Genomic DNA, 27,104 nt, shown 5'->3' with positions numbered 1-27,104 from the left:
CACAGTTTGATAACTTTTTGAGCATAGTTCCAAATTGCTCTCCAGAATGGCTGGATGTATTCACAGTTCCACCAACAATGTATCAGTGTCCCTGTTTTCTCACATCCCCTCCAACATTCCACATTATCTTTCCCTGTCATTCTAGCCAATCTGACAGGTATGTAGTAGTATCTGAGTTGTCTTAATTTTCATTTCTCTGATTAATAATGACTTGGAGCACCTTTTCATATGGCTAGAAATAGTTTCAATTTCTTCATCTGAGAATTGTCTCTTCATATCCTTTGACCATTTATCAATTGAAGAATGGCTTGATTTCTTATAAATTTCAGTCAATTCTCTATATATTTTGGAAATAAGGCCTTTATTTGACTGTAAAATTGTTTTCCCAGTTTATTGCTTTCCTTCTAATCTTGTCTGCATTAGTTTTGTTTGTACAAAAACTTTTCAATTTGATATAATCAAAAATTTTTATTTTGTGATGAACAATAATCTATAATTTTTTTTTTGGTCATAAATTCCTTTCTCTTCCACAGGTCTGAGAAGTAAACTATCCTATGTGCTTCTAATTTATTTATAAACTCATTCTTTATGCTTAGGTTATGAACCTATTTTGACCTTACCTTGGTGTACAGTGTTAAGTATGGATCAATGCCTGGTTTCTGCCATACTCATTTCCAATTTTCCCAGCAATTTTTGTCAAACAGTGAGCTGAACCTCAATCTTTGTCAGTACCTGATGGCCTGACATTCCTTTCATCTTTTCCACTTTGATCCCAATAATATTGACACAGGATGGCTAAAAGATAGAGTAATGGATCAGTGGAATGGGTCAGATATATATGTCAAAATAATTAATGACTGTAGTAATCTAGTATTTTATAAACCCCCCAAATTCCAGCTTCTGGAATAAGAACAAACTATTTCAAAAAAATGTATAGGAAAACTGAAAAATAAGATGCCAGAAATTTGACAGACCTACATCTTGCAGTCCATAAGGTCAAAATAAGTACATGATTTTGGCATACAGAGTGATAAGATAAGCAAGTTATTTAACTATTAGATCTTTGGAGAATGCAGGAATTTAAGTCCAAAGAAGAACTAGAGAATATTATGAAATGCAAAATGGACAACTTAGATTACATTAAATTTAAAAGTTTTTGCACAAACAAAACCAACGCAAGCAAGATTAAAAGGGAAGTTCTCATTATAAAGATCTATGTCAAATTTATAAAAATATAGGTAATGACAAAGAATTCTTCATCGGTCAATTCAGACTCTCCCCCAAATCTCTAACTCAGATCATGATTTGGCTTTGTCCTTATTTTGAGCCTTGCTCATTGTGGTTAGGAGGAAGAGAGAGGCTGCCAAAACATGGAGCTTACTGAAGTGGGCATGATAAGAAAATATTTATCTGTGGGCTGCTTATGAAAATAAACTGAAACACCAACTCGCTCATGGTGACTGACATTTCAGCAGAATTGAAAATGATGATTTTTCTTTTTTTCTTTTATTTGGCTTAGCAACTAGGAGGGCAATATATGTAAACAGTTATACTTTTTTCTCATGATTTTTTTTTCGGCTTGAATCACTTAGACATCATGAGTGTGTTTATGTTCATAATTGAATGGGAGAGCACAATACATCTTAAGGGATCATTGAATGCTTATAACTCCAAGCCACAGTATCCAACTGTATTCCTTTTCCAAAGGAGAAAAAGAGAACAATAGATGATCCAGAGGACAAACAGAATGAAAAAGAAGACTTGAGTCCCTGTCATTTAAGGAAGAAAGAACCCATAAATATTTTACATTGTGAAAGCAAATGTTAGAACTTATGTAACTTGCCATAGCAAACTGCAGAAATTCTGAAAAGGGGAAGACTAAAGAGGAGAAATAGCTTTCTTCATGTATTTTTAAACAGTGGTTATGTGAAAATTTAATTATACTTGTTCTGTCTTTTCCCAGAGGATAGAACCAGGAGAAGTGAGTGAATGTGAGGGGAAAAAAAAGCTTAATGAAAAGTAGAGATAGCATTATAATTTTCTGTCCCAAAGTAAAATGTACAACTTCAAAGGATACTATGTTGCCAGTGAAGTGGTATGTGTGTGTGTGTGTGTGTGTGTGAGCAAAGGCAAGATAAGGAAAAAGTAGTATTCTGTGTGAAAACGAGTTTTTCTTTTTCAGTGCGAGATCTCTAAGATCTTGTGCAACTCTTGCACATTTCAGAGTGATTCTTTAAGTTTGCCATTTTCTGAAGTCTTGCTCAAATCACAGAGCTGGGGCTACCTAGTACTGTCCTATTCAGAATTCATTACCTGATAGGATTACAAGGTGATAACTCAGGTTTTCTGTTTTGCTGTTGGCAAAATGAATCCTGAAAACTACCACATGGATGATGACCAAAAGATTTATAATGGGAACATCCATTTGCCAGATTTCATTGGGTCTTAAACCATGAGGATTCTTCCTTGGAAGTAGTATAGGAGCATGGAAAGGAAGGCAAGCTATACAGCTTTTTACTATGCTCCTAGCTTCCTCTCTTGTTATTCTAAATTGTAAACATAAAGCTCAGGTAGCCTGATGATATTTAGAATGAGATTCTTGTGCTTCCTGAAATAAAGGAATACTGGCTAACATAGTTAAAAGGCTATCTGCCTTTGAATTTCCGTCAAAAATAGGACCTGGAAGTCCACTATGTGAGTGGACATGCAAGATATAAATCTTGCCTGGATGCTTTCTCACTTGCTCTTGAAGTTCCTTAAAGAGCTGATAAATATTAGAGGCTGAAAATTTTATTTGGGCTGTGGCAATTCTTTGTACCACATCTACTGAATAGTCTGAATCGGTAATTTTATTTACGTCTCCTGGGTAACAAGTAAGAGCTAGCATGATAGCAAATAATTCATTCTGCTGAGTGGACTGAAAAGGAGTTCTGACTACTCTCTTTATGGTTAAATCATGAGAGTATACAGCACAAATATTTTCTTTGGAGGCATATATAAAGATTGTTGGTCCTTTAAGAGGAACCTTAGAAACCTTTTCTTCAATAATCCATCACCAATTATGTAATAGTCAGGTTATCTTTAATGGAGATCCATGTGCAAAATTTGGAGCTGTAGCCAATAAAATTTGCCATTCTGGGATGCTCACAGCATACATTAATTTGTGCATTAGTATAGAATGTGTATATTTTTTCAGGACTTATCCCAGATAATTGTACTACTCTCTTAATGGCCTTTAATAAAATTCTAACCCTAACTCTAAATTCGCCCCTCCTTGGACGACAAATTGTAAAGGTCCTGTTCGTCTCTCATTTATAATCCTTCTCTGGGAGGAGGATCTCTTTTCTCCGTGAATCCTTTTCTCTGTGAGCAGGTTTCTTGGGAAGCTTCTGGAGCCTCCAGCCAGAGTGAAGGTAGAATCTTGAATCCTCTTCTTCCTGAATCCTGGATCTGAATCTCCTCAAGCTTCCCTGAAGTTCTCCCAGGAAGTCTTGTTCTTCTCCCAGCTCCTTCCTGACCACCGTCTAAACTCAATCTCAGTCAGCTTGACTCTCCAGGCTCAATGCTGCCTCTTTTATCCTCCCAGAGAATGGACCTGTGAGAACTCCCACAGCCAATGAACTTGCTCCTTTTAAAGGTGTAAACTCCTCTAAACATGTAAACTCTCCCCCAGAAGTCCAAAGATGCAAACTCCTTTCAAAGGCCTGAACCAAAGGTGTGAATTCTGAGCTAGAAAATTGCCCAGACAATCTGAGTTATCACCTTGTAATCCAAACAATTACCCTTTTCATATGACCATAGTCTGATTTTCTTAGAATATTTTAGACTTCTTCCAGCCCCATCCAGCACTAGAATATTGTTTGGGAAGAAGTTTCTGTGTTCTAGGATCTGGACATTTTTTCCTTGCTTTCTCATCAGTAGATGTATTTCCCCCCATCACTTTGTTTTTACTACTATGGTGGTATGATTCCTTTAATTTATGTGAAATCATATGGTCCACATCTCTCCATTTCACAGATCAAGAAACTGAGGCTGATATGAGATACTTAGAGAATAGAGTAAAAACAATTAGAAATGATTAACACCTTTAGAAAAGTTGCAGGATATAAAATAAATTTACCTAAATCATCAACATCTCTGTTACGAACAAAGTCCAGCATCAAGAGAGAAATTTTTTCATGTTACTAGAATGGCTTTAATTTCATTGTATCAGAGAAATGCAAATTAAGACAAGTCTGAGATACCACTACACACCTGTCAGATTGGCTAAGATAATAGGAAAAAATAATAATGAATGTTGGAGGGGATGTGGGAAAACTGGGACACTGATACATTGTTGGTGGAGTTGTGAAAAAATCCAACCATTCTGGAGAGCAATCTGGAATTATGCTCAAAGTTATGAAACTGTGCATACCCTTTGATCCAGCAATGCTACTACTGGGCTTATATCCCAAAGAAATACTAAAGAAGAAAAAGGGACCTGTATGTGACAAAATATTTGTGGCAGCCCTCTTTGTAGTGGCTAGAAACTGGATGCCCATCAATTGGAGAATGGCTGAATAAATTGTGGTATATTAATGTTATGGAATATTATTATTCTGTAAGAAATGACCAGCAGGATGAATACAGAGAAGCTTGGAGTGATTTACATGAACTGATGCTGAGTGAAAAGAGCACAACCAGAGATCATTATATACTTCAACAATACTGTATGAGGATGTATTCTGATGGAAGTGGATATCTTTGACAAAGAGAAGTCTAATTTAGTTCCAATTGATCAATGATAGAATAAGCTACACCCAGAGAGAAAAACACTGGGAATTGGGTGTAAACTGTTTGCACTATTGTCTTTCTACCCAGGTTATTTTTACCTTCTGAATCCAATTCTTCCTGTGCAACAACAACAACAACAACAAAAAAAAAACGGTTCTGCACACATATATATGTAATCTGCACAAATATTTGGATGTACTATAGCATATTTAACATATATGGGACTGCTTGCCATCTAGGGGAGTGGGGATGGAGGGAAGGAGGGGAAAATTTGGAACAGAAATGAGTGCAAGGGATAATGTTGTAAAAAAAAAAAAAAAATTACCCATGCATATGTACTATCAAAAAAAAGTTATAATTATAAAATTAATTTAAAAAATATATTAAAAAAAGATCTTTATCAGAAACAATGGATATAAAACATTTCCTCCAGCTTTCTGCTTCTCTTCTAATTTTGGCTTCATTGACTTTGTTCCTGGCTTTGTCTTGGCACATAGTTTTCCAAATTGTTTATATTATCTATAGTTATTTTAATTGGAATTTCTCTTTCTATCTCTTGCTGCTGGTTTTTGCTAGGGCACTAATATGTTGTTGGTGGAATTATGAATTGATACATCAATTTGGAACTATGCCTAAAAGGCTATCAAATTGTGCATACCCTTTGATCCAGCAGTGTCTTTACTGGATTTGTATTCCATAGAGATCATTAAAAAAGGGGGGGAAGTATCCACATGTGCAAAAATGTTTACACCAGCTCTTATTGTAGTGACAAGGAACTAAAAATCAAGTGAATGCCCATCACTTGGGGAAGGGCTGATTAAGTTATGCTATATGCGTTTAATGGAATATTATTGTTCTGTAAGAAATGATAAGCAGGGTGATTTCAGAGAGGGGGGAAAAGACTTGGATGAATTGATGATGAGTTAAGTGAGCCAGGAAATCAGAAAAACATTGTAACTGTAACTGTGAGATTGTGTGATGATCAACTATAATAAACTTAGTTCTTCCCGTGCATAGATCCAAGACAATTCCAATAGATTTGGAATGGAAAATACCATTCATATCTAGGAGAAACATGGAAACTAAATGTGGACCGAAGCATAGTATTTTTACTTCTGTTGCTCCTGTTGCTAGTTCTGTTGTTTTCTCATGGTTTTTTCCATTTGTTTTAAATTTTTTTCCCCCAACATGACTCATATTAAATATTGATTGCATGTGTAAAACCTTAAAATAATAAAATATTTCTACAGGGGAAGGCATCTGTGTGGAAGGTGGGATTCATTATCTGAGTTAAAATAAATAATCTCTGTGGTCCCTTAGAATCTCAATTACTGTTACTGTGAATAATTAACATGTTTGATGAATAATGAAAAAAAAAAAAACAAAAAAACAGTACTTTTGAATGTACCACATATTTGCCAAATCCTATATCAGCATGATGGGATCTTAGCACTGGAAAGGACCTCAGAGCTAATGTTCAGGACATCCCTGAACAAGCATTCGCTTTAACTTCCCAACACAATAGTCAGTTTCTTCTTAAAACCTTCCAATGATAGGGATTTCTTTCTTCCTGTTCTCTAAGCAGTTTGACAGTAATGCATTTCAGACGTGGAGAACGATGCAAAGATGCAAAGCATATGCAAGGATGTGGAGCCAGGAAGTGGAGCCAGGAAATGGAACCCTGAGTTTAGGGAACAGAAACTAGGCCAGTATTGTAGGAACTGAGGGAATGTGAAGACAATGAAAGCTTCATCACTTTTAGGTAGAGGAGCTCAGGTTTGAAGCCAGATCTATTCCTTTTAAATCTGCTCAGATAAGTAAGAATTGTATTGTACCAGCATTCGCTGGAGACTTATATAACAAATATGACCATCAAGAAGGCATACCTTATTCTACTAATGTATTCTTCATTTCCCAACCTAGCATATAAATCGCCTGGCTCTTGTTCGTCCTGTTTCCTGGTCAGAGTCAGTACATATGTGATATTTTTTTTTTCCTCTCAAGAATGAGAAATATACATTTTATTTACTCTATAAACGATTGCCAACATGCACAGGTTAATTGTTGACAACATACATAGAGTTGGCTGCCAAAGAAATTAATACAGTGTGCTGTCTGAGGAGCTCAGCAAAATAAAACACACACACACACACACACACACACACACACGCACATGCACATGCAGAATGATGCTAATGAAGCCTTTCATTATCTCTAAGGGGCTTGAGAGAAAGAAACAAGGAGGAGGCTGTTGCCTGAGTTACTAATGGCTTTGTCCCATTTAAAGAGTCAAGTGTGAATTCCTTGACATTAAAACTGACTCTTTGAGTAGAGGAAATTACAATATTTTGGATGAGGAAATGGGGAAAGACCAGGGGAGATATATTGGCTTGAATGCTTCCAGCAGAATAGACTGCAAGTACTTTTAAAATGAAATATCTTTAAGATGATGACATAGGGCAACAAAATTCCTGCTTCCTCTATTATGGATGGCCCTTTATGAGAAGTATAGATCCAAGAGCCCCAAAATATTTAGTGGCTTCTAGACTCAAAAGTCAGCCTCCCAAAAAGTTAAATTGGGAAAAAGTTTATTGGCACTGAGAAGTCAGCTTTTGCTAGGAGGCTGACTTTTGAGTGGCAAAGTCTTGGCAGAGTGAGAAACAAGGGGTGTAGAGAAATCCTGTCGGAGATAAACAGGGGTGTGTTAATATTGAGAAGAGGAAATCTCTTCTCAGTGGGCAGGGTCCTGGCAGGCAGCTATGTCAAAGAGAGAGGGGTTCCTTGACAAGGCATGGTCCTGCTTTGGGCCTCTGCTGAGTCCTGATAGAGAAGTAGGTGAGAGAGATAAAGAGGGGTTAAAGCAGACAAGAGAATATCTTCCAAGTGAGCAGGGGGTCCTCACAGGGATCTATGCCAAGGAGAGGTCCCTTGGCATGGCATGATTACTGCTTTTTTTAGGTCCTTTGCAAAGAAATGAGTTTAAAATTGTGATTTTTTTATAAGAAAATCTGAGACAAAAGTTTCAAGGGAATGAGAATTCCCTCAAAGCTGTCACGGCCCCCAGGCCTAGATAAGACCACTTACTGGGAGTGGTCTTGAGTCAATTTTCATCTCAGTAGGAGTCAGTAGAAATCTAGATCTCCAGCTAAATGAGACTACCTTAGTTTAAGCTAAATAGGGAGTGGTCCTGGACTCAGTACCACTAAGATAACAGAATGAAATTACTTGATCTTAATTCCCTGGGGCAAGAGTTCAAGGAGAATTTCTCCTTCTCAAGCGGTTACCCCATGGCTTTCCCCCCTTTCCCCCAGGTCAGAGCAGTTTCAGGCTTCCCCCATCACAATTTTCTTATTAGATGAAATATATAAGATAGTAGTGGGTACTTAATAAATCATGGAGTCATCCTTGGGGGCTGAATCTCCAATCCTAAAGTGATTTCATTTAAAGAGGTAGAAATGGAGTCCACAAAATGGAAGTGATTTGACTCATGTCCCATAAAAAGGTGTGACAGAAGTAGAGGTGATTGAGGACTAGATTTTGAACCTAGGGTCTCTGATGGTGGAAAGCAGCAGTGACTGAATAAAATGTTGATGAATGAATCAAGTACTCTTACATCCCATGCTATCATAGCCAATAACAGGATCTATCCCAAGATGATGGAAAAGTAATTGGTTAGAACTTCTGCCTTCATTCCGAGGGGTGGCCATTGGTTTTCCCCTCACTCCTCTTCGAGTCCCTCCTCTAGCAGATGTCTGTGTGTCCTCAGGACAACTTCTCTTCCAGCCTTTACCCAAAGATGAAAGATGGCTAGTTGTCTGGAAGGGCAATTGATCATGGAGTATATATTTGCCTGTGAATTGTGTGAATTCTTCATTCATATGGAAGGTTTATTTAAAAGTATGTAATATTAGAAAAAGAAGAAGGCAGGCACTTAGGGCCCTGGATTCTACTAGATATGTTCTTTACTCACTGGGGGACTTTGAACAAGGTCTCACTTAACCTTTCTAAATCTCAGTTGAAATATTTGTAAAATGAGGGAGTGGGACTAGATTGTCTTCCCGTTTGATGTTCCCGGTTCTGAGGCTTCCTTCAGCTCTGATGTGATCTATTCTAAGATCCTGCCTCGGTTTTACATTCTATGTTCTAAGACCAATTATACTTCTCGCGCTCTATCTTGTAAAATCCCTCTCTGCCATTTTGTGGAATTTCCCCTCCTTTATGTCTGACGTATTATGCGGCCATGATTCCGTATGTGCATTTGGTTGGGTTCCCTCAGGAGTCTAGAAAGGAGCTCGTGTTAGCAGAAAAAGAAGCCCGTCCTACCAATGGCCAATAGTTTCCAGTATGGGGGAACAAAGGAAGCGGGTCTGTAGAAAATTCTCCTTCTGTTTGTGACCAGGAGGTGTATGTTATCTTTCCAATTCAACTTGATTCCCTTTCTTCGCAGGGTCAGGGCTTTTCATCTCCAGATGATGCTCTCCCACATTTCCCATTGTTGCCCCAAAGCAGGTGCCAGCCCCCTGGGCATATAAGCCAATTGCTTAAGGTAGAGGACAGTTAGTCATCACTCTTTTTTTTTTTTTTCTTTTTTTTTGCCAGATGGGAGAATTTTCAGAGCCTCCCATAAGAGCGCGCTGACCACGTTGTCCGAGAACACTCCATTTTCTCCTTAAAGACACCCAGGCTAGACGAGCAAAGAAGAAAGAAAGAGCCCATGTGAGTGGATACCAGGAGGTTTGTGGCAGGTGAGTGTATGTTTGGGATACAAGCTGGCGCCTGGGGAGGGTTTGGCTCTCAGTAGTTTTCCGGTATCAACCAGTAGCTTTTTCTAAGTGACTCAGCGCCCCGAATTTCTTTTTGGAGTTACGGGGCCAGCTTCCTGTGGGGGAGGACATTGGACTGCAGCCTTGAACGACTTTTAAAATAGGGAATGATTCCTTCAGCTGAGTGGGACCACCGTGCCAAGCAAAGGAGAGAGCTTATGAAAAGGGAAAGCATCGTCCCCCATAAACTCCAGCGCCCGCGGGAGGGATCCCAGCGGGCACCAGCTGCTCAGTCATCTGAAATAGTGCTGACTTCGTCGGTTTCTGTGCTTTCACCTCAGTGCCAATAAACTCTGTGCCAGCCGAGCTTTCCTCTCCGGAAGTTCTTGTACGAAGGGCCTGCGCTGACCAGGAGTTCCTGCAGCTCTCTGCCGCGCTCCAAACCTCCTCCCCTGGTTTGAACTTGGCGGGGGCCGCAAGCCGGAAGCTTCTGAGGCTCCTCCTTGAGACGGGAGGGTGCAGCGGCGCCCTCATGCTTCGCGGCGGCTCCCGGAGGTCTGGGATCTTAGTTTCCTCCCGGGAGGACAGGCCCGAGTCCCCCCCCCCCCCTCCCCTATGGGACACTTCCTGTTCCCATGGAGGGAGCTAGGCCGCTCCTGGGGGGCGGAAGCGCTTTCCCACCACAGCCCGTGCTGGAAGTGCCGCCCTTGTAGTTTTCTAGGCACGGTCACCTGCTCTGGGGGGGTTTTCGTGGGAGATTCAGCATCTTCATTTACCAACGAACATCAGTCGGGGAGGAGAGCCGCGACCCTCCTGTGGGCCGGACCGAGAGCTGCTACCCTCAGAATCTCGTGTTCTTAGGGAGGGACAGGGACAGGGGCGGGCTCAGCGTATCCACGCATTAATAAAAACAAAACGCAAACCAAGCCCCCGAAGAGGAGCTGCAGGAGCGGCCCGAGGCGGGCGCTGGGGGGGGCGCTCGGGAGGAGTCCTCGGGTGCAGAGGGGGCGCCTCGCGGGCAGGAGAGCGGCCGGGGCAGGCGTGGCTGTGGGGGGAGAACGTGGGTCAGTCAGTCCCGGACACGGAGGGGGATGCTTCTCATCCAACGGTGTTTCTCTCTTCCCCAGAGGCCGCTCAGAGCACGGAGCTTCCCGAGGAGGAGCGCGGTGCGGCCCGGGCGGGGAGCGGAGCTCGGCGGCGGGAGGACACGGAGGAGAGAAGCTGCGGCTGGGACCCAGGTTAACAATAAATGAGGGGGGCGGGGCCCGCGGAGAAAGGCGGGCCGGAACGCGAGAGACGTGGAGGAGGGGCAGGCTGGCGGCGCCTCGGGCAGAAAGAGCAGTTTTTAGGAGAAGCGGAGTGGGAGAGGGAGCTGAGAGTGAGGGCGGGGCTTGTCCCGCTGGAGGCGGGAGCCGCTGCTGCGACCCGGCGGAGGGACGTGCGGAGCTCGGCGCCGGACTCGGGAGCCGGACCTGTCACCCCCGAACCTCCTCCGAGGTCCCGGGGGCGGCCTGTGCTGGTTCTGCCTGGGGGGGAGACGCGAACCCGAGAAACGGGGCCCTGGGGAGCTCAGGGCTAATAAAACGCGCACGCGCACGCACGCGCACAAGCTCCCTCTGCCCGTTTCCCCCCCCCCCCCCAAGTTGGCTCCGGAGAGGGCTGGGAATATTGAAAAGGGAACCGGCTGCAGAGCCGGGAGAAGTCCGAGGCGGCCCGGAGGCCCGAGTCCCGAGCTGCGGAGCGTCCCCGTCGTCAACAGCCCCTCGATTCAGGGAGAGCGAGGCTCTGGGGTGGATTTCTGTAATAAACTGTTTTTGTAAACGCATTTCAACGGACCTCAACAATGTCTACTCGGTGTCCTCTAAGGGCGGCCCGGCTATCGAGCTGTGAGCCCTCACATTCTCATTCACGGTCTCTGTGGGTGTTTGCCCCGCCCTCCACCCCCTACCCTGCCTCCGCTCCGCCCATGCCCCGCCCTCCACCCCTATCCTGCTTCCACTCCTCCCATGCCCCGCCCTCCACCCCCTACCCTGTTCCCGCTCTGCCCATGCCCCGCCCTCCACCCCCTACCCTGCCTCCGCTCCGCCTCCTGTCCCCCCATGGCCCCCACCCAGCCCCCATTCCGCCCATGCCCCGCTCTCCACCCCCTACCCTGCTTCCACTCCTCCCATGCCCCGCCCTCCACCCCCTGCCCATGCCCCGCCCTCCACCCCCTACCCAGCCCCTGCTCCGCCCCCTGTCCTGCCCATGCCCCACCCTCCACCCCCTACCCAGCCCCTGCTCCGCCCCCTGTCCTGCCCATGCCCCGCCCTCCACCCCCTACCCAGCCCCTGCTCCGCCCCCTATTCCTCCCATGCCCTCCACCTAGCCCGTTTCTGCCTTCCTGCCCCCCTCGCTCCCCCCTTTCTCGTGTTTTTGCTTCCCCTCCCCCCTTTCCCCCCTCCCCCTTTCCCCCCTCCCCCCTTTCCCCCCTCCCCCTTTCCCCCCTCCCCCCTTTCCCCCCTCCCCCCTTTCCCCCCTCCCCCTTTCCCCCCTCCCCCTTTCCCCCCTCCCCCCTTTCCCCCCTCCCCCCTTTCCCCCCTCCCCCTTTCCCCCCTCCCCCCTTCCCCCCTCCCCCCTTTCCCCCCTCCCCCTCCCCCCTCCCCCCTTTCCCCCCTCCCCCCTCCCCCCTCCCCCCTTCCCCCCTTCCCCCCTCCCCCCTCCCCCCTCCCCCCTCCCCCCTCCCCCCTTCCCCCCTCCCCCCTCCCCCCTTTCCCCCCTCCCCCCTCCCCCCTTCCCCCCTTCCCCCCTCCCCCCTTCCCCCTCCCCCCTTTCCCCCCTCCCCCCTTCCCCCCTCCCCCCTTTCCCCCCTCCCCCCTTCCCCCCTCCCCCCTTCCCCCCTCCCCCCTCCCCCCTCCCCCCTTCCCCCCTCCCCCCTTCCCCCCTCCCCCCTTTCCCCCCTCCCCCCTTTCCCCCCTCCCCCCTTTGCCCCTCTCCCCCTTTCCCCCTCTCCCCTTTTCCCTCCTTCCCTCTCACCCTTTTCCCTCCTTCCCCTTCTCTCCCCTTTTCCCCCCTTCCCCCCTTCCCTCCTTTCCCCCTTCTTCCCTCTCCCCCCTTCTTCCCTCTCCCCCCTTCTTCCCTCTCCCCCCTTTCCCCCTTCCCCCCTCTCCCCTTTGCCCCTCTCCCCCTTTCCCCCTCTCCCCTTTCCCTCTTCCCCCTCTTTTCCCCTCTCCCCTTTCGCCCTTCCCCCTCTTTCCCCCCTCTACCCCCCTCCCCCCTCTCCCCCCTCTCTTCTCCCCCTCTTTCCCCTCACCCTTCCCCCATCCATGAATTGGGCATGCAACTAAAAAGAATTATAATTAAACATTAAAATCAAAATCTTCAGAATCAAAAGAAAGATTAATAAAACTAAGTTTTTAAAAATAAATAAAACTAGGAGTTAGCTTTGGGGGGGGAAATAAACTATCAATTAATTTGATTTTTAAAACAGAAAGAAGGAAAGCTTATCACCAGTATCAAAATGAAAAAGGCTGAATATACCACCAATGTAGTTGAAATTAAAGAAATTATTTTTTTTAATTCCAATTATGTACCAGTAAAACTAAAAATCTAATAGAAGTACATATAAAAAAAAAAATAAGCTGCTGAGTTTACTAAAAGACAAAATAGAATACTTTTAAATAGTCCTATCTGAGGTTAAAAAAAATAGAGCATGCCTGAGAAAGATATCTCTGAGACTAGGTGGATTTATAAGTGAATTCCCCTATGTACTTAGAAAGCAATTAATCTCAATACTATATACATTTATTTTTTAGATAGAGAAAAAGGAGTCCCACCAAATTCCTTTTATGGCACAACTACAGTTTTGATACCTAAACCAATGAGAGCAAAAAAAGAAAAAGGAAATAATAGGTTAATTTTCCTAATGCAATAAATTACTAGCAAGAAGATCACAGTAATAGATCACATAGGTCATACTCTATAACCAGGTGAGATTCATACCTGGAATTAAAGGCTAATTCAGTATTAGGAAAAACCATCCTAATAACTGACCACATCAATAAGAAAAACAAAAATCATATGATTATGTGAATAGATGAAAAAGATTTTGACAAAATAGAATGCTAGAAAGCGCAGTAGCCCTTCTTAGAACATTAAGTATTTATCTAAAATGATTATCTATGGTGGGGATAAGCTAGAAGCGCTTCCAAAAAGAACCAGGATGAAGCATAGATGTCCATTATCACTCCTATTATTTAGTACTGTATTAGAAATGGCAGCTACAGCCAGAAGAACCAAATAAAAGGAAATTGAAGGAATAAAAAAATAGTCAATGGAGAAATACAGTTATCACTGTGGTGGGACATTTAGAGAAACCTAGAAAATTGATTTAAAAAGCTAATTGAAACAATGAGCAATGTAAATAGTTGTGGGATATAAAATGTAAATAATTAGTATTTCTAGACATTGTAGACAAAACCGAACAGCAAAGATTGAAAAAGAAATTCCATAATATTTAAAATATACTTGGGAATATAACTGCCAAGCAAACCTAGGGACTCTATCAATTTAATTATAAAATGTTTTTCACACAAATAGAAACAGATCAAAACAATTGGAGAAATGTTAATAGTTTATTCATAGTCTTAGCCAATGTAACAAAAAAGACATCTTTACATAAATTTAATTTTTCAGTGTCATACCAGTCAAAATACTATTTTATAAAGCTAAAAAACATAGCAAAAGTTCAAAAATATCAAAGAATCAATGAAAGATGTGAAGTAAAGTTAACTTCCTTTAAAATTATACTGCATAGTGATAATCAAAATAATCTGACATTAGCTAAGAAACAGAGTTGTGGATCAATGGAACGGATTAGATTAACAATGCCCAATAGTGACCGTGGTAATCTAGTGCTTTATTGTTTACCTTTGGGGGAAAAATGAACAATTTGACAAAAATTTCTGAGAAGATTAGAAAGCAGCTTGTTAGAACCTAGACATAAACCAGTATCTCATACCATATACCAAAATAAGGTGAAAATGAACAAATAATATAGAAATAAAGGATGATATCATTAATAAGTTACATGAACATGGAAAAATATATCTGCCAAATCTATTATAAAGGAATAATTTATAACCAAAGATAGAGGGGTTCACAAGAAGTTAAAAAGGACAATATTGATTGCATGATGTAAAAACCTTGTGAACAAACAAAAGCAATGCCACCAAATTAAAAAAATATATATATATATTTATTTAATATTTTCCCCACTTATATGTTAACTGTTTTTAATATTTTTTTAAAAAATTAAGATCCAAATTTTATTCCTCCTCCCATTTTTTCCCCCTCATTGAGATGACAAGCAATTTGATTTAGGTTATATGTGTACAATCATGCAAAAACATATTTTTATGTTGTATTGTGAAAGAAAACAGATCAAAAAGAAGGAAGAACAACAAAAACAAGAGAGAAGGAAGAAGGATAGGAAAGAGGAAGAGAGGGAGGGAGGGAGGGAGGGAGGAAGAGAGAAAAAAGAAAGAAAGGAAGGGAGAGAGGAGAGTAAAGAAGAAAGAAAATAAAATTAAAAAAACCTGTTTTATTAGCATTCAAACTTCATCAGTTCTTTCTCTAGAGATGGATAGTATTTTTCATCAAAAGTCCTTTGGAATTGTCTTAGATCATTGTATTGCTGAGACTAGCTCAGTCACTATATATATTTGGTCAGCAGACAGTAATGCTATTACTGTGCGATTTTCTTCTGGTTCTGTTTTTACTTTGCATCAGCTCATGTAAGTCTTTCCAAATTTTTCTGAAACCATCTTGCTCGTTATTTTTCATAGCACAATAATATTCCATCACAATCACATATCACAACTTGTTCAATCATTTTTTGTATACCTAGATCCTTTCCTTTTTGTCTTTTGTTTCTTTGGGATACAAACCTACTAGGGATCTTTCTAGGTCAAAGAATATACCTGATTTTATCACCCTTTGAATGCAATCAGAATTAGAAAGAAAGAAAAGGGGGAGAATAATTTTACATAAAGGCCTCATTTCTCAAAGCTGACTGAGCAAATTAAAAAAAAAAAAGCCATTCCCCAATTGATATATAGTCAAAGGATATGAACAAGAAGTTTTCAAAGAAGAAACAAAGCTCTTAATAATCATAGAAAAAATGCTCTAAATTGCTATTGATTAGGAAAATTAAAATAACTCTGAAGAAAGAACCTCTATATCAGTTGGCTAACTGGCCAGAAAAGGGAAAAAACCAATCTTGGAAGGTGTGGGGAAAATAGGTATAATAAAGCATTTTTGGTGAAATTGGTAAAGTCCATTCATTATGGAGAACAATTTGGTACTCTGCCCAAAAGACTATAAAGTTGTGCAAGTCCTTTAAACCAGCAATAGCATTACTAGGTCTATATCCCAAAAAGTTTTTTGTTTTTTCCTCTTAATGGAAAAGGACCTATATGTAGAGAAATATTTATAGCAGGTTTTTTTTATGGTAGCAAAATATTGAAAACTGAGGGAATACCCACCAATTGTGGAATGAGATGTAACTGATAGAACAGTATTGTGCTGTAAGAAATGATCAGCAAAATGGTTTCAGGGGAAAAAAAAAAGTGAAAACTTATTTGACCTCTGTAAAATGAAATGAACAGAATCAAAAGACCATTGTGCACAATAGCCATAATATTGTAATGAGGATCAGTTGTGAAACACTTAGATTAAGATAATTCTGATACCAGACAATTCCAAAGGACCCATGATGAAAAATGCTATCTTCCTCCAGAGACAAAACCAATGTACCCTGCACATTTCTTTACCTTTCTTGCTTTTTATTGTTTTCTTTTAGCAACATGACTAGTGCAGAAACGATTTTGTATTATGATTGATGGCAAATTGTGGGGGAGAGGTAGAAAGGAAGATATGGAAATCAATTAAAAATGTTTTAAAAAAAAAGAACTTTTGGGAAAATATGCTGTGGGATTATGATCCATTTAAGAAATTACCAGTTTTTTAGACACATATATTGACAAAAAAGACCCTGCTGAGTGATGCATGTTCTAAGGATTCCAGAAGAGTCTTGCTTCATTTGAAACATGGCTTTGCAATAGGAATGTCATTTTATGGATGTATACAAGCCCATTCCAATCTTTCTTAAAAGCCTTTTGTCCATCCCAATTTTGGGGACAGCATTGTTGACAGTACAAAGATATGCAAGCCAAAGTCACTGCCTCCCAGGAGTAACAAACTCATTTAGGAGAGAAAGATTCACTAAATGAAAATAATGTGAGAACAATAGAAGAAAATAGATAAATAATCAGCTAGATGTGTGTGTGTAGGTGAGAGAGAGAGAGAGAGAGAGAGAGAGAGAATATGAAAGAATGAAAACATATGAATGCACTTAACTCTTATGTTAGATACCCAGGTTAGATACAAGATGGACAACTTCTGGAGCTCCGGTCTAAGCAACATCTGAAGATCTTGAATTCAAATTCCAGTCCTGATCCTCACTGTGTGACCTTGGTAAGTCAGTTCCCTGTCCTGAAACTCAATTGCCTTCTCTAAAAGGTAAATGGATTGAGGCATATATCCTCTAAGGATCCTTCTTACCCTGACACTATGTACACCTGCGGCAAGTTCGAAGAAGACAGATATTTAATTACATTAAATCCAATAAACATTGTTAGGAACTACTGTACCTAAAGCCATTGTTAGGCTCTATAGATATAGGAATTTTTTTTAAAAGGCCCTGGTCTTTGAGTAGCTTTCATTCTGCTGGATATTCTGACAAGTTTCCACATGTAAGTACAGAAAAGTAAATGATGAGAGTTAAGAAAGCAACAGACAAAAAGGCTTTGAGGATAGAGAAGGGAAATGGCACTAATAACTGGACTGATCGAGGAAAATGTCGTAAATGTTTTACCCTTTACTCTGAACTTTCAAGAATAACGAGTATTGTGACAGATGGAGATATATCCTATATGAATGGGGAGAAGCAGGATATGGCATACCCATTTTGGGTGAATGGATAGAAGTCCATTTTGGTTGAGTTGTGGACTGAATGACGAGGGGGCGGTATTGGTTAAAACTGAAAAGAAATTGGAACAAGATTGGAGAAGATCTTATAAGCCAGACTCAATTGAAATTTATCCTTGAGGTCATAGAAGCTACTGCAGGGAAGTCATATGGTTAGATTTATGTGTTCAGAAGAAGGTTTTGTCAACTCTTGGGAAGATGGACTTTGAAGCAGAATGATTGTGGGTAGGAGGGGATTATTATTACGGTAACTAATGGCATTTCATTAACTTTGTATCCCATTCATATTTTAAATGCACCTCTCCATTGACCTTTTGGTGACTAGTTTCTCTATTTCTTCAGAGTATGACATTCCAAAAGTTTCAAATGGCATCTCTGAAAGAATGGTATTGTTTATAGATAGTTCTACATTTCCCTAAGAAATTGATGCTTACCATGCAATGTTCCAAAAGCAACCTGCCAAATTATATTTCTCTAATTTATTTTAACTTAGTACAGTGAGAGAGATGCATAATGAGAAAGAGATATGAGTCAAAGGTCCCCCTCTTCTTTTTCTCTCTATTCTTTTTTAAGTGTGTATGGTCATCATAATACTAATGCTATTGGTAGGACAGGGATATCTGTGATTTCGTGAGGAATATCATCTTCCAGTGAGAGGGTTAGACATAACAACTTTCTCTCCAATTCATAATCTTAGAAGATAAGGCCAGAAGAATATGGGATTTAAAATAGGCAAAACATTTTAGAAATATAGCAGTGTGGCCATTATAACTCTAAACTCACTACCCTTACTAGAAGTTTTCATGTTACAGTTCTTAGGTTTTCTTTACCTCCCACTCTATGATTTTGAGATCTGAACGTGAAGGTACTCACAGCATCTCAGGTAGTTCCCTCTGGAAGAAAACACAGGTGGATGAAAATTGGATACATTAGCCAAAAAGCTGACTATTCTGTCTCTGCAACATGGGGAAACATAGGGGGAGTTGGCAGACCTATTATTCCGCCATCAGTATCACTGTGCAGATATCAACTTCCCTGAGTGCCAGTGTTGGCTTTGGGCTGGCAGGGCACTTTAGTTATTCCCTCAATGTGAATATCAAGGTCAGTAATTGGGAAATGATGCTTTAATATTTGAAAACTCTTCAAGAGATTTGTTGTTACAATGGATACATATTTTATGCATATAAATAGATTTACAAGGGATAAAAATACACTCTTTATGTTTTAAAAAAGGTATTTCCTCTAAATCGTTCTATCAGTCCTCATAAACATAACAAAGATACAGAACAGGTTTGAAATATTTGTGCATTTTCTTCTTGGAAAAGACTTGTTGAAACAATAGCAGTAGACACCTTATAACCAAATGCCAACTTAGAAATAGTTTAGTCTAGATGGCTAATTTGCAGGAAAAAATGAGGCCTGAGATAGGGATTTTACCAAAGCCATATGGATAGAAGGTGGCAATATTAGGCCTGGGTCCCTTCCTAGGGAACTTGCAAGTATAATTTTTAAAAAAATTTTTATATTAAATGGAATATGGTTTTTTGGTTCTTAGAATTACTCTTGAGTATATTTTATTATGCTTACCCTGATAGTGAAGTTCTGCCTCTCACACTATGCCCAAGTCAACTGAATACCTAGGAGAAGAAGAAAAGACTTTTTTTTTTTTTTTTTTTTTTAAATCATCCAAGTGCTTTCCTTTCTTAGATTTGATCTTTCAGATTCTCCCCAAGTTCTGGATACTTCACCTAATCAGCTTTGGTGGAGATCCTAAGCTGTACCGAGCTCAAGATACCGAAGACCTAAAATGACACCTCAGAACTTATGACACTCTTCTAACTTCTAATTGATTTGCTAAATCAATTCCCCAAACTCAGAATTCCAAACATTTCTGGAATCCACAGAAATAAGGAAATTACAAAACTTAAGAATATATATATGCAATTTTTTTCCTTATTAATTTTATTTATTTTTAATACAAATTACTTTATGAATCATGTTGGGAGAGAAAAATCAGAGCAAAAGGGAAAAACCATGGGAAAGAGAGAGAAAAAAAAAAAAAAGAAAAAAATGAGTGAACATAGCATGTATTGATTTATATTCAGTTTCCTTAGTTCTTTTTCTTTAATGCAGATGATATTTTCTGTCCAAAGTGTTCCAGAAATGTTTGTAATTCTGGGTTTGGGGAATTGATTTAGCAAATCAATTAGAAGTTAGAAGAGTGTCATAATAAGTTCTGAGGTATGACCTGGAAAATAGATCCAAGAGAAAAAAATTTTTCTTGTTTTTAAACATGTGCAATTCTTTTATACATATGTCCACAATTACCATGCTGCACAAAAAAAATCAGATCGATGGGGGGAGGGGGGAATGAGAAAAAAAAAAACAAAAAGCAAGCAAACAGCAACAAAAAAGTGAAAATACTATGTGGTAATCCACACTCTGTATATACAGTCTCCTCTATGGGCATTGATGGCTCTCTCCATCACAAGTTTATTGGAATTGGCCTTAATCACCTGGCTGTTGAAAAGTACCATGTCCATCATAGTGGATTATCACATAATCTTGTTGCTATGAACAATGTTTTCTTGGTTCTATTTACTTCACTTAGCTTCAGCTCATATAAGTCTCTCCAGGGCTTTCAAAAATCATCCTGCTGGTTATTTCTTCTAGAACAATAAAATTCCCTAACATTCATACACCATAACTTATTTAGCCATTCTCCCACTGATGGACATCCACTCAGCTTCCATTTCCTTACACCATAAAAAGGGCTGCTACAAATAATTTTGTTCATGTGGTTCCTTTTCCCTTTTTAATGATTTCTTTGGGATACGGCCCAGTAGAAACACTGCTAGATCAAAGGGAATGCACAGTTTGGTATCCCTTTGGGCATAGTCGGGAGAAATAATTTAGCAATTATTGGACTGAGAGCCATGATTAAAAAAAAAAAAAAAAAGATCCTGGACAATATCTTTCAAGGAAAACTGCCCCTATATCCCAGAATGAGAGGATTAAAAGAATCCACTGATCACCTCCTGAAAGAGAGCCTAAAATGAAAACTCCAAGGAATATTGTAGATCATTGTAGTTTGTAATTTTTATAATTGCAATTGCAATCATTTTTTATGAAAAGAGCAGAGCTGAATAGAAAATTTAATAATCAAATACAAAACTCAAGAGAAGTATAAAAAGGCAAACAGGAAAAAAAACAATGTTATTTAAGGGTTATACTGTTTACATCCCTACATGGGAAAATGATACTTGTAACTCTTGAGAATACATCTTTGTTTTCATAGACAAAGATGGTGGGTAAAGATAAGGGGTAGAAAAAGGATTGTACTGGAGAAGAGGAAAGGAGAGGATAAAGGGAGTGAATTACATCACATGAAGAGGCACAAAAGATCTATTACATTCCGTGTAAAGGGAGGGGAGGAGGATAAGTATTGTTTGAAACTTAATCTCATCAGATTTGGCTCCAAAAGGAAAGAACATATACACTCAGGTACAAGAATTTATCTTATCTTATTGGAAAGTCCGAGGGGAAAGGGGAAAGAAAAGGGAAGAGGGAAGGCTGATAGAAGGGAGGGCAGAAGTAGAAAGGGAAGGAGATAAGAAAAGGAAGGGGGGACTGAGAGAGGGAAGGGTACAGTGGGAGAGATGGGGGTCAGACTATGTTCATAATCCTTAATGTTTCACATTCCCCATCGGTAGAATGGTGAGAGAGCCCCTGCTTTACCTCTTCTCAAAGAGGCTTCAACAATCCCATAAGAAAGGTCTGGCAAAACCTCATAGTTCATGTCTGAAGGCAAAGCAGTGAATGTTTGCCTTTTTAACCCCTGCTGAGCCAGCCTCAGAACCTTGCACATAATAAAAACGCCGCAAGTGTTTCTAGAATTGAATTATGCTGATACCGTCACTCATTCATTCTGAGCTTTCACAAGGCACACACTCGTCATTTTGCTGTGGAAAGCTGGCCGACTCATTTGACTTGCCCTTTCATCCTCATTTGCAGGATTGCAGTCATCACCACTTTGCCAGAGGATTCAGTGGGAATTGTCCAAATGGAAACCACTGGCTTCATTGCTTTATAAAACCATCAAGTGAGTAGCCACCCAACTGATAGGATATGGCAGGATTGCCTCACTAGCTCATACATAGTAGATATCACGTGAAAGAAGAGTTAATTCAATGCCTTAGCTGTGGTCCTATTTCTGCTTCCCCCTTTCTTATTCCATTTTGAAATGTTTCCACTTCGTCTTTCACTGATCATCTTCTGGTGCAGGGTGGAAAATCTTTTTAGAAATGTGTTTAGCATCTCTTGATACATATATCTATTTCAATTTTCTCATTATTCCTCTAATATCTTTTTTATCTCTCTGACTATTTTTCATTATTTGTCTCTGCCATCTATTTCATCTGGCTCTGCATTTTTAATATCCTTTTTTTTGTCTCCTCTATTTCTGTATATTCCCATTGGTCATCTTTCGTTTACTTCATCGTATGCTAACTGAGTGTGAATCTAGCGCTGAGACCTGGTTCCCTTCAAGGTTCTAAGAAATGATGTCATATGAGGAACCAGAAGGTCAAAGGTCAGGGTACTTATGAGGCTTTCAACATCCCTATTTCCTTTTAGATATCAGAGTACTGCCGTAGTTGCTCCCAGGATCCCATCCTTTCCCACAGAATCAGAAAAGCAGAGGGTGGGGAAAAGCTTCAGATACCACTGAGTTTAGACAATAGCCCTCTAGTGATAGCTATGCAGGGACCCTCTCTACAACTTCAGGCAATCAATCAGCAAACATTTATTAAGTACCTACTGTGCCAGGCATTATACTTAAAGCTGAGTGCAAAAGTACCAAAAAAAAAAAAAAAGTCTCCTTCAAGCAAAGAGATTAAGTTAAGACTAGTGTTTATCAAGACCCTATTTAAAGATGACTCAACAATTCAAATATCTTGACGCCCTGATGTAGCCTATTTCCCTCTAGGGAAACTTTAATTATTAGGAAGTTCTTCCTTATAACAAACTGAATTCTGCTTTTCTATATTTACAACCCACTTTAGTCCCTCCCCATAACTGCATGTTTTGTATTTGTGACCAAACAGACTCTAGGCAGGCTCCCTTTTACGCAATATTCCTTAAAACACAAACCAAAAAGTAGCACCCTCTCCTAACCTCCTAAGCTTTCGCAGAATAACCTTGCTTCCAGATGATCTTTATATGGCATGCTATCTGATGTTTTACTCTTTCCTAGAGTCCCACCCCACGTTATCAATGTTCTTTCTAATCTGTAGTACCAAGAATTAAATGTAATATTAAAGCAGGTTCAACCAGAGTAGGAAACAGGGGGAATGTCATCTAGGTTTGTTTCCCTGCTATCATGACTATCACCTTGAGGCAGCTGGATGGTGCAGTGGCTAGAAACCCAGACTTGGGATCAGGAAGATGAGTTCAAATCCTGCTTTAGACATTTAGTAGCTGTGCAACTATCTTAACCTTTTTTGGCCAAATTTTCTTCATCTCTAAAATGGGGATGGGTCATAATAGTTTTCAAAAATGATTTGAAATTTTAAAGCACTATATAAATTGATAGCAACCACATAATGTTCTCCCTATTCATGAAAGATCTGTTTCTCTAAATGTAGATGAATTAATAGTAAAGTTTGGTTATCATGTCACAGTGTGATATGAACTCACATTGAACTTCTATTCCCAGGTTTCCATTTGGAAATGGGAAATGGGGCATGTGTGTGTATACGTATTCATGATTTACATATACACAGATATATACAGATATGCATATATACATATTCATACATATACATTGTATACACGTATAGAAAGCTGTTATTAAATGATTGCAAAGATCTATTCATGTATAGATATATACAGACATACATACACACACACATATATATATATGGAATACAGTTATTAGGTGATTAAGAAATATCTGTATATATGTGAATTTATGAATATTCATGTAAATGTGTATATGTATACATATAGACATCTATACGAAAATGCACATGTTTATACATATATGAGATAGTTATTTGGCATTGGGAAAGATCTGTACTTGTTTTGATATGAGTATTCAAGTATAGATAAATGTATATACACATGTACATAATGTAATAATACATGTTGCATGATGTAAATATATAAACATCTATATGTGTGTATATGCACACATGTATACATGCACATGTATGCATACATACACACGGAAATCATTAAGTGATTGGAAAAGATTTGTGTATATGTGTATTTATAGATATATATAGATATACACACATATGGAAATCATTAAGTGATTGGAAAAGATCTGTGTATATGTGTATTTATAAATATATATAGATATACACACATATGTACATACATGGAAATCACTAAGTGATTGGAAAAGATCTGTGTATATGTGTATTTATAGATACAGATAGATATATACACATATGGAAATCATTAAGTGATTGGAAAAGATCTGTGTATATGTGTATTTATAAATATATATAGATATACACACATATGTACATACATGGAAATCATTAAGTGATTGGAAAAGATCTGTGTATATGTGTATTTATAGATATATATAGATATACACACATATGGAAATCATTAAGTGATTGGAAAAGATCTGTGTATATGTGTATTTATAAATATATATAGATATACACACATATGTACATACATGGAAATCATTAAGTGATTGGAAAAGATCTGTGTATATGTGTATTTATAAATATATATAGATATACACACATATGGAAATCATTAAGTGATTGGAAAAGATCTGTGTATATGTGTATTTATAGATATATATAGATATATACACATATGGAAATCATTAAGTGATTGGAAAAGATCTGTGTATATGTGTGTTTATAGATATATATAGATATATACACATATGGAAATCATTAAGTGATTGGAAAAGATCTGTGTATATGTGTGTTTATAGATACATATAGATATATACACATATGTACATACATGGAAATCATTAAGTGATTGGAAAAGATCTGTGTATATGTGTATTTATAGATATATATAGATATATACACATATGGAAATCATTAAGTGATTGGAAAAGATCTGTGTATATGTGTATTTATAAATATATATAGATATATACACATATGTACATACATGGAAATCATTAAGTGATTGGAAAAGATCTGTGTATATGTGTATTTATAGATATATATAGATATATACACATATGGAAATCATTAAGTGATTGGAAAAGATCTGTGTATATGTGTGTTTATAGATACATATAGATATATACACATATGTACATACATGGAAATCATTAAGTGATTGGAAAAGATCTGTGTATATGTGTATTTATAGATATATATAGATATATACACATATGGAAATCATTAAGTGATTGGAAAAGATCTGTGTATATGTGTATTTATAAATATATATAGATATACACACATATGTACATACATGGAAATCATTAAGTGATTGGAAAAGATCTGTGTATATGTGTATTATAGATATATATAGATATACACACATATGGAAATCATTAAGTGATTGGAAAAGATCTGTGTATATGTGTATTTATAAATATATATAGATATACACACATATGGAAATCATTAAGTGATTGGAAAAGATCTGTGTATATGTGTATTTATAGATATATATAGATATACACACATATGGAAATCATTAAGTGATTGGAAAAGATCTGTGTATATGTGTATTTATAAATATATATAGATATACACACATATGTACATACATGGAAATCATTAAGTGATTGGAAAAGATCTGTGTATATGTGTATTTATAAATATATATTGATATATACACATATGGAAATCATTAAGTGATTGGAAAAGATCTGTGTATATGTGTATTTATAGATATATATAGATATACACACATATGGAAATCATTAAGTGATTGGAAAAGATCTGTGTATATGTGTATTTATAAATATATATAGATATACACACATATGTACATACATGGAAATCATTAAGTGATTGGAAAAGATCTGTGTATATGTGTATTTATAGATACATATAGATATATACACATATGGAAATCATTAAGTGATTGGAAAAGATCTGTGTATATGTGTGTTTATAGATACATATAGATATATACACATATGGAAATCATTAAGTGATTGGAAAAGATCTGTGTATATGTGTATTTATAAATATATATAGATATACACACATATGTACATACATGGAAATCATTAAGTGATTGGAAAAGATCTGTGTATATGTGTATTTATAGATACATATAGATATATACACATATGGAAATCATTAAGTGATTGGAAAAGATCTGTGTATATGTGTATTTATAGATATATATAGATATACACACATATGGAAATCATTAAGTGATTGGAAAAGATCTGTGTATATGTGTATTTATAAATATATATAGATATACACACATATGTACATACATGGAAATCATTAAGTGATTGGAAAAGATCTGTGTATATGTGTATTTATAGATACATATAGATATATACACATATGGAAATCATTAAGTGATTGGAAAAGATCTGTGTATATGTGTGTTTATAGATACATATAGATATATACACATATGGAAATCATTAAGTGATTGGAAAAGATCTGTGTATATGTGTATTTATAGATATATATAGATATACACACATATGGAAATCATTAAGTGATTGGAAAAGATCTGTGTATATGTGTATTTATAAATATATATAGATATACACACATATGTACATACATGGAAATCATTAAGTGATTGGAAAAGATCTGTGTATATGTGTATTTATAAATATATATAGATATACACACATATGGAAATCATTAAGTGATTGGAAAAGATCTGTGTATATGTGTATTTATAGATATATATAGATATACACACATATGGAAATCATTAAGTGATTGGAAAAGATCTGTGTATATGTGTATTTATAAATATATATAGATATACACACATATGTACATACATGGAAATCATTAAGTGATTGGAAAAGATCTGTGTATATGTGTATTTATAGATACATATAGATATATACACATATGGAAATCATTAAGTGATTGGAAAAGATCTGTGTATATGTGTGTTTATAGATACATATAGATATATACACATATGGAAATCATTAAGTGATTGGAAAAGATCTGTGTATATGTGTATTTATAAATATATATAGATATACACACATATGTACATGGAATCATTAAGTGATTGGAAAAGATCTGTGTATATGTGTATTTATAAATATATATATAGATATACACACATATGTACATACATGGAAATCATTAAGTGATTGGAAAAGATCTGTGTATATGTGTATTTATAAATATATATATAGATATACACACATATGTACATACATGGAAATCATTAAGTGATTGGAAAAGATATGTGTATATGTGTATTTACAAATATTTACATATAGATATACATGTATATATTTTCATACATATTTTCTCACATTTTCATACATGAACGTACATACACATCTATCCCATAGTCATGTCTGTATACACATATGAG

At 38.3% G+C, this 27,104-nt stretch overlaps 1 long non-coding RNA gene across 1 annotated transcript in view; it reads left to right on the top strand.

Annotated features, from left to right (window-relative positions):
- The window catches only part of LOC141546281 (uncharacterized), a 119,226-nt gene that overhangs the window by 84,461 nt on the left and 7,661 nt on the right, over positions 1-27,104 (top strand). The window contains exons 5-8 of the long non-coding RNA XR_012483266.1: positions 9,373-9,518; positions 10,664-10,774; positions 16,946-17,051; positions 21,579-21,666. This is a non-coding gene — a long non-coding RNA (uncharacterized LOC141546281). The remainder of the gene's footprint in view (positions 1-9,372; positions 9,519-10,663; positions 10,775-16,945; positions 17,052-21,578; positions 21,667-27,104) is intronic.

Source organism: Sminthopsis crassicaudata, chromosome 6 (genome assembly GCF_048593235.1).
Source record: "Sminthopsis crassicaudata isolate SCR6 chromosome 6, ASM4859323v1, whole genome shotgun sequence".
NCBI classification, from domain to species: Eukaryota; Metazoa; Chordata; class Mammalia; order Dasyuromorphia; family Dasyuridae; genus Sminthopsis; species Sminthopsis crassicaudata.
This window is presented reverse-complemented; position numbering and strand designations above follow the sequence as displayed.